Here is a 16,670-nt window from a genome sequence, read left to right as displayed (position 1 = left end):
GGGTTAATTGGTAAAATGGGCTTAATTTTCCTTCTGTTTGAAGTGAAGCCAACCCTTGGGGTCACACGAGACCATTTCTGTCTTCTCTCAAGCAGTATTTTGTGAGAGCTAGTCAATGAAAAACATTTCTGAGTTAGTACAGAATATATGATTTGTCATAGGTCTAAAAGTAGTGGCAGAGACATATTACCAGAATGACTTCAAGTAAGAAATGATTGATTGTAATTAGAAAACAAACCACATGCCAAGCACTCAATCATCAGAAACCTTATAGAAAAGTAAACCTCTATTAATAGGACATAATTAATAGGACATAATTACACATGACACTCACACACCTGCTCCATTTATAGAATCCTTTGTCCTCTAAAGATTGATTGGAATAAAACAAAACAAAACAAACAAAACAACAACAAATATATATATATATATATGTATTCAGACAGAATATAGTGGAAAATAATAGCATTCAAGTTTGCCTGACTTATCAAATGCTTCTGCACAAAGTCAGTTTCCTATAACAGCCGTTCTAACCTTATTCAACTGCACAAAAACTCTCTTATGTGCTACTTCATATACTAAGCAATGTTATGTTAGTTTGCATCCTCAGTGCCATGCAGAGTGTCCAGAACTTAGGTGCTCATCTAATATCTCTTGAAAGCTGAATAAAAGTATGAATGTTGAAAAGGAGTCAACCAAAATTCATACGAATAGTTAGAGAATTAACATGAAGAAAAAAAGAAAAAGCAGGGGATTAACAAAATAAAATAAAATAAGATAAAATAAAAATAAACTAAATTCTTCCAACCTTAAAATCTAATGTATCTCCATCATTATCTGAAGCCCCTGAGGTGGAAAAATCTCAAAGTTCTCAAATGGGTGTCTTAGGATGACTTCTGGGTGGGGATTGTTTATAAGTAATTAGATTTTCAATAGATTATTTTCTCTTCTTTTCCTTACACACATAATTTATTAACTTCTCTCACGCAAGTGATCAGCCACCAAGTATGCACTTTACACTTTCAGTTTGCTTGCACAGTATGGACATGGTAGGACGTGTCCACAGACATAGAAAACACAGTTTTTATTTTGAGATACCCACACTACTTCGAAAAACAGGAGCAAAACGGGTAAAAGTAGATAACGAGAAGGAAAAGAAAGTATACAATGGAGAAGGGCACTTTTGGATAGCCTTACTGTCTCTTACTAATGGCTTTTCTAGAAAGTCAGGTCCCTGGCAGTACTGATCTAATTTGAAGTATTAGAAATCTTTAAGACAGTAGAGTTGTTAGATCAGAAGCCATGCTGACTTTACTTGCCACTTTGGCTATCAAATTTAAACTGTCCAGTGAAGTTTCATCTCCTTCATCATCATAGTATTTTGTACACAGTCAAATTTCAGGTTCAAAGTAAGAGACTGTCATAAAAGGGGTACACACACCCAAAGAAGAGTATGAGGCTCCAGGTCTCTCCTATAGCAACAAAATCAGGGCCATTGAGACAGATAACCTATCAAGACTGAGTGTGACAAATGGATGCAATACTTAATTTGTAAGTTACTTTCCTTCTCACTGATAGGATTTCCTGTCTCCTTTAGGTTGGATTCTTTATCTTCTCTCTCCCCCTCCCTTTAAAATTTATATTAGTTCATAGCAAACTTTTGTTTTCTAAATTTAAGTGTTCCAAATGCAAATCATTTTGTACTGATCAAACCTCCTAATAATTTTCTATCAAGTAACTTTTTATATCATTATACAAATTTGTATACCATTTTCCTGAGGTTTTTTATTTATCTCAGTAGTAGAAGTATCAAAATGCTAAGTGAATAATATATAACTGAAACAGTAAGCCAAATGCCTGAATCGATACAAAACAGGGCACTGAGTATTGTAACAAAAAGCTGATGATTCCCCCCGGATAGATTCCTTCCTTCTGTTGCACAGTCTCCTCAGCCTTGTAAGCTCCAACTATTAAATTAATGATTTGAGCCCTGGAACTTCAGGATCCTGTGACACACACCTTGGAGAGGTCCTTGACAGTTTATAGAATCATATATTTCTGAGATTATCACAAGATCAGAGTCAACATTCTACACCAGATGCTAGCTAGATTCAGCTTCTTCTGATTTAAGAATATGGACCTGCAAGTGTTATCTTCCGGATATTTAGCTGGAAATTATTTCTGTATTAGTCAGACACTCAACTGAATCTTCATTTGGTGTGGTGGGGGAAGCCACAGCGGAGCATCCAGGCTTTCTGTTGTTTGTAACCTTGTCATCTTGTTGAGCTAAGACCTACATGGTGACATAATCAGGGAACAATTAATATAAAGTTAGGTGTTTGCACTTGGAATTCAAGGCAGAAAATGATGACAATTGGTGAAGTCAACACACTGTGGAGAGTCTTGGATCTAAGCTGTATCTTGAAGGACTGGCAGAGTTTTGATAGGCAGAAGGAAGGAAAATAGTCACTATGTGTGGGAGATCATTGGTGGGGGCATAACTAGCAATGAGCAGAAAGCATAGAGAACCAGGATGAAGAATGCACTGACTGGAGGAAATTGCCTATTGGATGCTGTGGAAAATAATTTCAATTGGCAGGATTGTGTCTGATTATGGAGCATTGAAATCCAAGCTGAGGAACTCAGTGTGGATGGGTTAGCAAAAAGGAGACACCAGAGGTTATACGTAGAGAGGTAACATGATAGAAGCTGTGTAAACAGGAGACCAGAATGGCAGATGGAACAGTAACTAGAAATCAGATAGAAAGCACTGTTAACAGCCAAGGTACTGTGTGTAATAAATAACCAATACACCATGCTGTGCACCAAATTTGTCCTTTGGTTTCACAGTGATTTATTTGTTATACCACCACCCTCATTATCTAAAACAGAACACTACAATTTCATATACCATCTGTGAGCTCCAAATGGTCATAATTAACAATCACAAATGTTCTAAAAAGGTGATGTGCTAAAAATAGCCTTATCAAGCTTGTCAGCAGGCTGCTTCCGTGACTACTGTGACGTTCAATGAAAGAACGACTACATTTTGTTACGCCTTCACATGTTTATATTTCTTACACAGATTACAAAACTATGAAAACATGCTTCTGTAATTAAACATCTTGGGGTTTAATGTTTTGACTAGTGGTCAATTAGGGCAAAAACAGCAAGACCATACCCAAAGTAAGTTTCCTTCAAATGAGATCTGGCTACTGTAATATCTAGAACATAGTAAATATCCTCCAAAATACTTGCTGAATGTAGGAAAAATGTCACCCATTTGGGTGTGTTTGTGGCAAATGTAAAGGGCTGTTACATTACTTTGTCACCAAAGATTCCAATTCTTCTTGATTCCTAAGGAGAGCTCAATAGAAACATCATGGTTTGATGTGAAGGAGAATGACCCTCCTTTAGAGTGTGCACTGGAGATTGCTGGAGAAGCTGGATGGTCTCAACAAAGTCGGGATTGAGAGTTTGGAGTTGAATTTTCACCACTGAAAATGGCTATCTTTGTTGTACATACCTATGTCTAAACTGTTACAGCTAACCAGAAAAGCAATGAGCCAACAAGTATATAGAATTTCATTGAATTGAAGGTGCCACCAGTTGTAAAACACACGATTTTCTTACACACTACTTAGAAAGATAAAACATGCCAAATTAAACCACGGCACAATGCTTGTTTCTGAGTAAAAAAAAAACATATTTTGTAAAGATAGTAAAGACCTCTTTAGACTTATTTAACTTAGTTTAAAAAATCATGTATCACTCTTTCCTTTTAGAAGGAAAACGTAAATGAAATGGATTAACTAAAGTATTCCTAAAATGCTTTCCATTCATGGTCTGACTCTTCTAAGTGACAGTTTTTTTCTTAATTAAGTTTTGCCTGTGTTTTGTCTTGTTGCTGCACGCGGGCTTTCTCTAGTTGTGGCAGGCGGGGACTATTCTTCATTGCGGTGCACGGGCTTCTCATTGTGGTAGCTTCTCTTGTGGCAGAGTACGGGCTCTAGCTGTGTGGGCTTCAGTAGCTGTGACATGCAGGCTCAGTAGTTGTGGCTCGTGGGTTCTAGAGTGCAGGCTCAGTAGTTGTGGCACACGGGCTTAGTTGCTATGCAGCATGTGGGATCTTCCCGGACCAGGGCTCGAACTCGTGTCCCCTGCATTGGCAGGCGGATTCTCAACCACTGTGCCACCAGGGAAGCCCTCTAAATGACTTCTGACTCACATCCATCAATGCCTGTGTTTTTCTTTACAGTATCATTCTCCATGCTGTCAAGAGTCTTGATGATGCAACATTTCTTGAAAGAATGCTCTACTGTTTTCTCTGGAATTTTTCTCCAATCCACCAATAAGTTTAGTGCTATCATTTTGTTGTTCTTGCTACAACTGTTTAAACACATCTCAAAAGCATCAAGAACTAACATACTTGATAGGTTACTTGGGTGCTTCTGGGCCTCTTTGATGGAATTTAGCCACTCAGCTGTCATGTTTTTTCAGGGGAAGCAATGTTTATTTGTTGCGGGGGGCGGATTTCTTATTCTTAGACTTTTTTGCCTTACACTTAAGTATGGAACCAAACTTAGCCAGTGGCAATTTTGCATAGTATCACAGTGATAAACCACTTTTTGTTACCCAGACTCATGATTTTGATTTTTTGATTTCATAGCATTGATAATATAATTTCAAAGCATGTCAGAGAATGCTGGAGTTTCATTAGGGTTTTCTATTTGTCTAAATCCAGTTTCACGTTCTTATCAATTTAATCACTTGTATTGGAAATTAAGTGGTTCTTGTTCAAAGTCAGAAGGTAGTGTCTGACAAAATAGTGTTTGATGCCTTAATGCTAGTGCCACTGAATACATGAACACATGTGAAGGGAGGAGAAATTGCTCAGACCACCAGAATTTTCCTTCATCTATTCTGATGGTCTAAGCAGTTTATCCTCCTTTCGCATGTGTTGCTTAGGTGTGATTGTCAATTCTTTTCCATTACCTTAGTAACTAAATGTAACACAGATTCATTTAGTTGTGGGTGTCTTTCTTTCTTTGTTCCTACAAAGCACTTGGTTATTGTTCTTATAAGAAAATATGGGAGATGAGGAACCAAGATGGCAGAGTAGAAGGATATGCTCTCACTCCCTCTCATGAGAACACCAGAATCATGACTAGCTGCTGGACAGTCATCGACAGGAAGACACTGGAACTCATCAGAAAAGATACCCCACATCCAAAGACAAAGGAGAAGCCACAATGAGACCGGAGGAGGGGAACAATCACAGTAACTGTGATTACCACCATAACTGGTGGGTGGGTGACTCACAGACTGGAGAACACTTATACCACAGAAGTCCACCCACTGGACTGAAGGTTCTGAGCCCTATGTCAGGCTGCCCAACCTGGGGGTCTGGCAATGGGAGGAGGAATTCCTAGAGAATCAGACTTTGAAGGCTAGTGGCATTTGATTGCAAGACTTCAACAGGACTGCGGGAAACAGAGACTCCACTCTTGGAGGGCACACACAAAGCAGTGTGTGCATCGGGACCCAGGGGAAGGGGCAGTGAACCTGCTAGTGTTGGAGGGTCTCCTGCAGAGGCAGGGGTGGCTGTGGCTCACCGTTCGGACAAGGACACTGGCAGCAGAAGTTCTGGGAAGTCCTCCTTGGCGTGGGCCCTCCCAGAGTCTGCCATTAGCCCCACCAAAGAGCCCAAGTAGGCTCCAGCGTTGGGCTGCCTTAGGCCACACAACCAACAGGGAGGGAACCCAGTCCCACCCATCAGCAGTCAAGCGGATTAAACTTTTACTGAGCTCTACCCACCAGAGCAACAGTCAGCTCTACTCACCACCAGTCCTTCCCATCAGGAAACTTGCACAAGCCTCTGGTGGATAACCTCATCCACCAGAGGGAAGACAGCAGAAGCAAGAAGAACTACAATCCTGTAGCCTGTGGAACAAAAACCACATTCACAGAAAGAGAGACAAGATGAAAAGGCAGAGGGCTATGTACCAGATGAAGGAACAAGATAAACCCAAGAAAAACAACTAAATGAAGTGGAGATAGGCAACCTTCCAGAAAAAGAATTCAGAATAATGATAGTGAAGATGATCCAGGACCTCGGAAAACGAATGGAGGCAAAGCTCGAGAAGATGCAAGAAATGTTTAACAAAGACCTAGAAGAATTAAAGAACAAACAAACAGAGATGAACAATACAATAACTGAAATGAAAACTACACTAGAAGGAATCAACAGCATATTAACTGAGGCAGAAGAACAGATAAGTGACCTGGAAGACAGAATGGTGGAATTCACTACTGCTGAACAGAATAAAGAAAAAAGAATGAAATGAAGACAGCCTAAGAGACCTCCGGGACAACATTAAACTCAACAATATTCGCATAATATGGGTCCCAGAAGGAGAAGAGAGAGAGAAAGGACCCGAGAAAATATTTGAAGAGATTATAGTTGAAAACGTCCCTAACATGGGAAAGGAAATAGCCACCCAAGTCCAGGAAGCGCAGAGAGTCCCATACAGGATAAACCCAAGGAGAAACACACCAAGACACATAGTAATCAAATTTGCAAAAATTAAAGACAAAAATTATTGAAAGCAACAAGGGAAAAATGACAAATAACATACAAGGGAACTCCCATAAGGTTGACAGCTGATTTCTCAGCAGAAACTCTACAAGCCAGAAGGGAGTGGCATGATATACTTAAAGTGATGAAAGGGAAGAACCTACAACCAAGATTACTCTACCAGGCAAGGATCTCATTCAGATTCGATGGAGAAATCAAAAGCTTTACAGACAAGCAAAAGCTAAGAGAATTCAGCACCAGCAAACCAGCTCTACAACAAATGCTAAAGGAACTTCTCTAAGTGGGAAACACAGGAGAAGAAAAGGACCTACAAAAACAAAGACAAAACAATTAAGGAAATGGTCATAGGAACATACATATTGATAATTACCTTAAACGTGAATGGATTAAATGCTCCAACGAAAAGACACAGGCTTGCTGAATGGATACAAAAACAAGACCCATCTATATGCTTTCTACAAGAGACCCACTTCAGACCTAGGGACACATACAGACTGAAAGTGAGGGGATGGAAAAAGATATTCGATACAAATGGAAATCAAAGCTGAAGTAGCAATACTCATATCAGATAAAATAGACTTTAAAATAAAGAATGTTATAAGAGACAAGGAAGGCCACTACATAATAATCAAGGGATCAATCCAAGAAGAAGATATAACAATTATAAATATATATGCACCCAACATAGGAGCACCTCAATACATAAGGCAACTGCTAACAGCTATAAAAGAGGAAATCAACAGGAACACAGTAATAGTGGGGGAAGTTAACACCTCACTTACACCAATGGACAGACCATCAAAAATGAAAATAGATAAGGAAACAGAAGCTTTAAATGACACAATAGACCAGATAGATTTAATTGATATTTATAGGACATTCCATCCAGAAACAGCAGATTACACTTTCTTCTCAAGTGCTCATGGAATATTTTCCAGGATAGATCATATCGTGGGTCACAAATCAAGCCTCAGTAAATTTAAGAAAATTGAAATCATATCAAGCATCTTTTCTGACCACAATGCTGTGAGATTAGAAATGAATTACAGGGAAAAAAACATAAAAAATACAAACACATGGAGGCTAAACGATACGTTACTAAATAACCAAGAGATCACTGAAGAAACGAAAGAGGAAATCAAAAAATACCTAGAGACAAATGACAATGAAAACACAATGATCCAAAACCTATGGGATGCAGCAAAAGCAGTTTTAAGAGGGAAGTTTATAGCTATACAAGTCTACCTCAAGAAACATCTCAAATAAACAATCTAACCTTACTCCTAAAGGAACTAGAGAAAGAAGAACAAACAAAACCCAAAGATAGAAGAAGGAAAGAAATCATAAAGATTAGAGCAGAAATAAATGAAATATAACAAAGAAAACAATAGCAAAGATCAATAAAACTAAAAGCTGATTCTTTGAGAAGATAAACAAAATTGATAAACCGTTAGCCAGACTCATCAAGAAAAAGAGAGAGAGGACTCAAATCAATAAAATTAGAAATGAAAAAGGAGAAGTTACAATAGACACCGCAGAAATACAAAGCATCCTAAGAGACTACTACAAGCAACTCCATGCCAATAAAATGGACAACCTGGTAGAAATGGATGAATTCTTAGAAAGGTATAACCTTTAAGACTGAACCAGGAAGAAATAGAAAATATGAACAGACCAATGAACAGTAAGGAAATTGAAACTGTGATTAAAAATCTTCCAACAAACAAAAGTCCAGGACTACATGGCTTCACAGGTGAATTCTATCAAACATTTAGAGAAGAGCTAACACCCATCCTTCTCAAACTCTTCCAAAAAATTGCAGAGGAAGGAACACTCCCAAACTCACTCTATGAGGCCACCATCACTCTGATACCAAAACCAGACAAAGATACTACAAAAAAAGAAAATTACAGACCAATATCACTGATGAATATAGATGCAAAAATCCTCAACAAAATACTATCAAACAGAATCCAACAACACATTAAAAGGATCATACACTGTGATCAAGTGGGATTTATCCCAGGGATGCAAGAATTCTTCAATATACATAAATCAATCAATGTGATACACCATATTAACAAATTGAAGAATGAAAACTATATGATCGTCTCAATAGATGCAGAAAAAGCTTTTGACAAAATTCAACACCCATTTATGGTAAAAACTCTCCAGAAAGTGGGCATGGAGGGAACCTACCTCAACATAATAAAGACTATATACAACAAACCCACAGGAAACATCATTCTCAATGGTGAAAAACTGAAAGCATTTCCTGTCCGATCAGGAACAAGACAAGGATGTCCACTCTCACCGCTGTTATTCGACATAGTTTTGGAAGTCCTAGCCACGGCAGTCAGAGAAGAAAAATAAATAAAAGGAATGCAAATTGGAAAAGAAGTAAAACTGTCACTGTTTGCAGATGACATGATACTATACATGGAAAATCCTAAAGATGCCACCAGAAAACTCCTAGAGCTAATCCCTGAATCTGGTAAAGTTGCAGGGTACAAAATTAATGCACAGGAATTTCTTTTATTCCTATACACTGATGATGAAAAATCTGAAAGAGGAATTAAGGAAACACTCCCATTTAACATTGCAACAAAAAGAATAAAATACCTAGGAATAAACCTACCTATGGAGACAAAAGACCTGTATGCAGAAAACTATAAGGCACTGATGAAAGAAATTAAAGATGATACCAACAGATGGAGAGATATACCATGTTCTTAGATTGGAAGAATCAATATTGTGAAAATGACTGTACTACCCAAAGCAATCTGCAGATTCAGTGCAATCCCTATCAAATTACCAATGGCATTTTTTATGGAACTAGAACAAAAAATCTGAAAATTTGTATGGAGACACAAAAGACCCCAAATAGCCAAAGTAGTCTTGCGGGAAGAAAACAGCTGGAGGAGTCAGACTCCCTGACTTCAGACAATACTACAAAGCTAAAGTAATCAAGACAATGTGGTACTGGCACAAAAACAGAAACATAAATCAATGGAACAAGATGGAAAGCCCAGAGATAAACCCACGCACATATGGTCAACTAATCTATGACAAAGGAGGCAAGGATATACAATGGATAAAAGACAGTCTCTTCAATAAGTGGTGCTGGGAAGACTGGACAGCTACATGTAAAAGAATGCAATTAGAACACTCCCTAATACCATACACAAAAATAAACTCAAAATCGATTAAAGACCTAAATGTAAGATCAGGCACTATAAAACTCTTAGAGGAAAACATAGGAAGAACACTCTTTGACATAAATCACAGCAAAATCGTTTTTGATCCACCTCCTAGAGTAACGGAAATAAAAACAAAATTAAACAAATGGGACCTAATGAAACTTCAAAGCTTTTGCACTGCAAAGGAAACCATAAACAAGACGAAAAGACAAATTGCAAATAAATCAACGGACAAAGAATTAATCTCCAAAATATATAAACAGTTCACGCAGCTCAATATTAAAAAAACAACCCAATCCAAAAATGAGCAGAAGACCTAAGTAGACATTTCTCCAAAGAAGATGTACAAATGGCCAAGAAGCACATGAAAAGCTGCTCAACATCACTAATTATCAGAGAAATTCGAATCAAAACTACAGTGAGGTATCACCTCACACCAGCTAGAATGGGCATCATCAGAAAATCTACAAACAACAACTGCTGGAGAGGGTGTGGGGAAAAGGGGTCCCTCTTGCACTGTTGGTGGGAATGTAAATTGATATAGCCACTATGGAGAACAGTATGGAGGTTCCTTAAAAAACTAAAAATAGAATTACCGTATTATCCAGGAATCCCACTACCGGGCATATACCCAGAGACAACCATAATTCAAAAAGACACATGCACCCCAATGTTCATTGCAGCACTGTTTACAATAGCCAGGTCATGGAAGCAATCTAAATGCCCATCAACAGACGAATGGATAAAGAAGATGTGGTACATATATACAATGGAATATTACTCAGCCATAAAAAGGAACAAAAGTGGGTCATTTGTTGAGACATGGACGGATCTCGAGACTGTCATACAGAGTGAAGTAAGTCAGAAAGAGAAAAACAAATATCGTATATTAACGCATATATGTGGGACCTAAAAAAATGGTACAGATGAACCGGTTTGCAGGGCAGAAACTGAGACACAGATGTAGAGAACAAACGTATGGACACCAAGGGGGGAAATCGATGGGGGGGTGGGCGGGTGGTGTGATGAATTGGGCGATTGGGATTGACATGTATACACTGATGTGTATAAAATTGATGACTAATAAGGACCTGCTGTATAAGAAAATAAATAAAATAAAATTCAAAAAAAAAGAAAATCTGGAATTGCGGTCATTCTTCCAATGACTAATTTTTGCTTTACTAAGATCAAGTTTATGTTCCATTGCTGTTTCCATTCCTTTTTTATATATAGTAGCTTTTCGTATGAATGCTAAATCATCGTATAATCTTCCTGAAGACATTTTAAAAGACAATTCAACTCATGTGTTTATAGCGTGATGCATATCACTAACCAGAGAGATCACAGTATGAACAGTTCTGACCTAGTTTGTACAAGCGCAGCTCCATCACGACTGGCCAACAGTTATTACAGGATACAGTCAATGTCAGACTTACATTGGGGCTGAGGAGCCTCATGGGGAAAAATAAAACCTGACCCACATCCAAGATAGTCAGGTTGGGTGGGTCTAAAAATGGGACCTGGGGCGTGAGGATGGGAGTTGAGCTGTAGAAGTCACATTGCAGGAAGCAATGGCAAAGTCCCTGTTGGGGGAGCTGTCCTATGGGTTCTAGCTGTATAATCAGACTCAGACTCAGTGACAGGCATATGGGTAAGGAAAGAGGACCCAGTAACCCTGCTGTGTTGATCCCTCCACCTTACCTAAGTATAACACAGAGGAGAGAAGGCTTGTCCTCATTTTACATGGGCTGGTGTGGTAATAAAAGATGAAGTGCAGCTATGGTCTTAGATTGGCAGATGCTTGTAGAGAAAAGTGTTGGTTACTGAGAACACCTTGACTCAGGAAGAAGGAGATTACTGGCAGCCTGGACTAATTCAAAGATGCATGATGCATGCACTTCTTGGGGACTGTCCCAATATTTATTAAGCAATTCTTGTATAGAAGGTATTGTGCTTTTTAAAGTACTGAAATTCCTGCATGAGCCAAATTTCTGCATGGCTCTAACAAAGGTAGAAATGTAATGTGGCCTCCTCTATATCCATGGAATGATGATGCTTAACAGGAGTTGGATTACCCCTTTCAGTATTAAATCTCTCAGAATTTACAAAGAGACAGCAAAGAAATGGATTTTTCCTTTCCTTTCTTTTACCTAATAGATAGATTTTGCAATTAAATCCTGAATTTGTTTTCCTCCGGTTTAATTGAGATGTAATTGGTATACAGTACTGTTTAAGTTTAAGGTATGCATCATAATGATTGACTGACATATATTGTGACATGTTTACCCCCATAAGTTTAGTTAACATCCGTCATCTTGTATAGATACAAAAAAAGAATAGAAAAGAAAAAAAATATTTCTTGCCCTTGTGATGAGAACTTTTAGGATCTACTCTCTTAACAACTTTCAAATATACCATACATCAATGTTAACTAAGGTCATCATGTTGTACATTATATCCTTAGTACTTATTTATCTTATAACTGGAAGTTAGTACCACCTTCATCCAGTTCCCTCTCCCCCGACCCCCTGCCTCTGGTAACCACAAATCTGGTCTCTTTTTTCTATGAGTTTTTCTTTTTTTTTTAAGAGTCCATATATAAGTAAGATCATAGTGTATTTTTCTTTCTCTGTCTGACATATTTCACTTAGCATAATGCCCTCATGGTCCATCCATGTTGTTGCAATTGGCATAATTTCCTTCTTTTTATGCCTGAATAATATTCCATTACCTATCTATCTGTCAACTTCTTCATCTGTTCATCTATCGATGGACACTTGGGTTGTTTCTATGTCTTGCCTATTGCAAATAATGCTGCTATGAACAGGAGACTGCAGATAACTCTTTAACATAGTGTTTGTGTTTCCTTCAGATGTAATCTCAGATGTGGAATTGCTAGATTGTGTGTATGTTTTGTATTTAATTTTTTGAGGAATCTCCGTGCTGTTTTCTGTAGTGGCTGCACCAGTTTACATTCCCACCAACAGTGCACCTAGGTTCCATTTTCTCCACACCCTCATCAACATTTGTTACCCCTTGCCTTCTTGATGGTAGCCATTCTGACAGGTGTGAGGTGATATCTCATTGTGGATTTGATTTTCATTTTCCTTATGCTTAGTGATTTTGAGCACGCTTCCTTGTACCTGTTGGCTATTTGTATATCTTCTTTGGAAAAATGTTTATTCTAAATCCTGAATTTGGAGGCTGCCCTTATATAGAGAGGAATCATCCGTGAGTGTGGAGAAATGAGAAGAAAGTTTCAGATCTCAACATGTCGCTCCCACTGGTGTGTTGCTAAATGCTTGAAATTTCTCCGTCAGAGATTCCTTCCCACCCCGGTTTCTGGGATCTCTTTTATAATCAAATTATTCTAAGAGAGATACTGTGTTAATACAGTACATGCTACCCATTGGAATTCAGTCATTAACACCACAGTGTGAATTACTTTCACGGATGACTGTCCTCCGGGATGGTAGATGAACAGATATGATGGCAAAGACAGCCTGAAGTGAGGTAAGAGGACTAAAAGGCATATGAAGAAGAGGGCTGATGAGAACTGAGATAAAACTTAATTTTAAACTTGTTGCAACAAAGAGACCACAAAATACAGTGGCTCAAGGAATAGAGAGGTTTCTTTCACATAAAGAGTCCAAGGTGGATGTCCAGGTTTATGGGCTACTCCATTTCATAAAGACATCATTCAGGAACGAGGTTTCTTTCATCACGTAACTTCTTTTGCTACCATATATAACAACCTGTCCTTTTCAAAACCAGTCCAAGTTGTAAGTACCAGATGTCTAGAGCAGTGTTGCCCAGGAGAACTTTTAAAATGATGGAGATGTTCTCTGTCTGCATTGTTTAGTAAGGTAGCCACCAGCCACATTTGGCTATTTAGCACTTGAAATATGGCTAGCATGTCTGATAGACTCAATTCTAAATTTGTTAAGTTTAACTTTAAATAGCTACATGTGGCTAATGGTAACACATTGGGCAGCACAGAGCTGGATAGCAGGCAAATATATTAAACTGTAAGTTCAGGAGGGCAGGGTTTACACATGTGTCACTGCTATATTCCAGTGTCTTTCATGGTGCCTGGACCACGAGGGAGAATTAGTTCACCATTTTATCATGCTCTTAGAGACACACCCAGACATGGTAACAAGTCCTCAATATGGTGGGGAGCAAAGATTTTTGGTAAGTATGGTAGATAGTCATTGAACTTCTTCCAGTCAGTTATACTGGCAGCAGATGTGAGTCTCAAGGTGAAAGAGGTTTAGCTCTATCTGTGGATTTTTTTTTTCTGACTTTCATCCTTTATTTTTTGCAGTTTCTTTGAAAATAACCCACAAGATAAACTTATTAAATTTTTGTTTAATCATACTAGTCTACTGACATGGCAAATTGAGATTTTTCCTTGTTTTTCAATCTGTTAGAGTCACTTGTATTTTATTTTATTTATTTTATTTTATTTTTTGTGGTACACGGGCCTCTCACTGTCGTGGCCTCTCCCGTTGTGGAGCACAGGCTCCGGACGCGCAGACTCAGTGGCCATGGCTCACGGGCCCAGCTGCTCCGCGGCATGTGGGATCTTCCTGGACCGGGGCACGAACCCGTGTCTCCTGCAGCGGCAGGCAGACTCTCAACCACTGCGCCACCAGGGAAGCCCACTTGTATTTTATTTTAAAGTAATTTATATTCAAAGGAAATATCTTTAACTATGTTTTGTGTTCAGAAAACCTGCACAGTCCCTTAAAGAAATAGAGTTAATTAGCCCTAGTTGGTGAGATCACAGTGAGATATAAATTGGTAGTTAAGAGTAATCTCCTATGAGAACTGTGGTTTACCACATGATAGAATACACACAATTTTCTACCATAAACAGTTTAAATAAATAGTTTCCTATAGAAAACAGTCTTGTGCCAAGGTTATAAATCAACCGTTCTTGGAACTCTTAAAACAAACCCTTACATATTAGGAAAGATCTTTTCCCTTGTTAGCAAACAGGCTGACACAGAAATTCAACTTTAAAATAGCAAGTTAAAGAATGCGTATACATTTATTTTAAATTTTAGGACAAGTATGTAACATTCTACTAAAGTTTTCCTTATCTGTCTAATAAGACATAATGGCTAGCTAAGCATGTACCTTCTCAAAGAGCTTGTTTGAACCATATTTCATTGTTTCAAGGTTTCATTAAATCCACGAAATTTTTGGCTTCAGTTATACTTTTAAAACCAAGGTTCTGTAAGATCTAAGAAAAACACACCAAAGTAACTAAAAAAGAGTACAAAGGAAATGAGAGGGAAAACGCGCTCAGCAAATGCAAACAAAATGAAAACAGGAGTGATACTACAATCTTCTAGAATGTGGAACTCAAATCTCAAAGAATTAAGTGGGGTATAGAGGGTTATAATGTAATGGTAAAAATATAACCTACAAAGATGTTATCATTATTTTAAACTTTTGTGTGACAAATAATAAAGCAAAACAAACAAACAAACAAACAAAAAACAAAATGAAATGTCCTGGAAACAGAACAACTTGATAAAACAATCATAGTGAGTATACAGAAGTAAACCTCAAATTACAAAGAAAAGAAAATACAAGGATGTAGAATATTTCAGTGTTTTAAAAACTTCAAGTAAAATGTAATATATGATTATTGTACACAATATTCAAACAGTATTGAAGTATAAAGTAAGAAAAGAGGACATCACCATCCCTCAATTCTACAACCTGCCCAGAGATGACCACCACTTTTTTTTATGTATCCTTCTAGAACTTTTCCTTATGCATTCATAGATCTCATCAATTTGTGAAGATAAGCTTCCTTGATGCTTAGTAGGGATTTACTATAATTTTGAAAACTCTTCTCCTAGTAATAGATTTTAAGTTTTCAATGAACATATTCATACAAATATCTTTGTGAGATATCTCCATGATGAATAACAAAGAAGTGGAGTTTTGAGGTCAAATATATGATGTGGGACAAAGCCAGAATTGAAAAGGGATTGTCATGAAGTGTGAAAAATAAACCTACATTGTTGTAAGTAGAGATTTTGGGGGTATTTTCTTTTTTACTCCAGCACAACCTTGGGTACACACAACATCTTATTTTACTCTAGAAAGTAATAGCAACCTTTCTAATGTTTCACTATGTAGTTTGCCGAAGGCTTCTGCCAGTCATCCATTATCAAATTAGCTGCTATAATTAAGGAAAGTCAAATTCATCTGAAAGTTATTGAATTCATTTATGGTGTCTTATCCTGTATTTTTCCAGTCAATTAGAATTAAGATATAATCCCTCCATCATGAAAGTGAGGTGAAATTTACTAAATGTTTTTTATCATCCTTCAAAATGATCTATGGGTTTTCCTCCTTTAATCTGTTCATTTAAATTTTTCTAATACTAAAACATCCTGAAATAAACCCTACTTAGTCATTGTGTATTATTATTTAATAGAAGGCTGAATGTAATATGTTAATGCTTAAAATACTATATATTTGTTCTGTATTCTTTTCATATTAGCCTGTGCTTTTCTTTCTTATTTTCTTGTACAGTTTGGGCATCTGGGTTATGCTAGTCTTGAAAAAACCTTTTTCAATTCTCTGCGACAGTTTAAATATGACAAGGATTATCTATTCTTTGAAGAGAGAGTCCCTCTGGAATATAGCTACTTATCAACTTTTTCAGTACTGTCTACATTTAAAAACCATTTAGTTTTTCTTCTTCTTTTAAAATCAACTTTGATAATTTGTATTTCCTGGAAAAGGCTACGAAGTGTCCTGTAAGTTTAGAGGTTTTAATGTGTAACTTTTTTATACATTTTTAAAAAATGTTGTATTTGACTTTCTCTTTAATTCAAATACTA

The 16,670-nt window shown here is 37.5% G+C and overlaps 1 protein-coding gene across 13 annotated transcripts in view; it reads left to right on the top strand.

Moving 5' to 3' along the window:
* LOC307176463 (uncharacterized protein) overlaps positions 1-16,670 on the top strand; it is a 496,599-nt gene that overhangs the window by 169,244 nt on the left and 310,685 nt on the right. The gene's annotated exons all lie outside the window — the stretch shown is intronic.

This window comes from Stenella coeruleoalba (assembly GCF_951394435.1).
Source record: "Stenella coeruleoalba genome assembly, chromosome: 18".
Lineage (NCBI taxonomy): Eukaryota > Metazoa > Chordata > Mammalia > Artiodactyla > Delphinidae > Stenella > Stenella coeruleoalba.
This window is presented reverse-complemented; position numbering and strand designations above follow the sequence as displayed.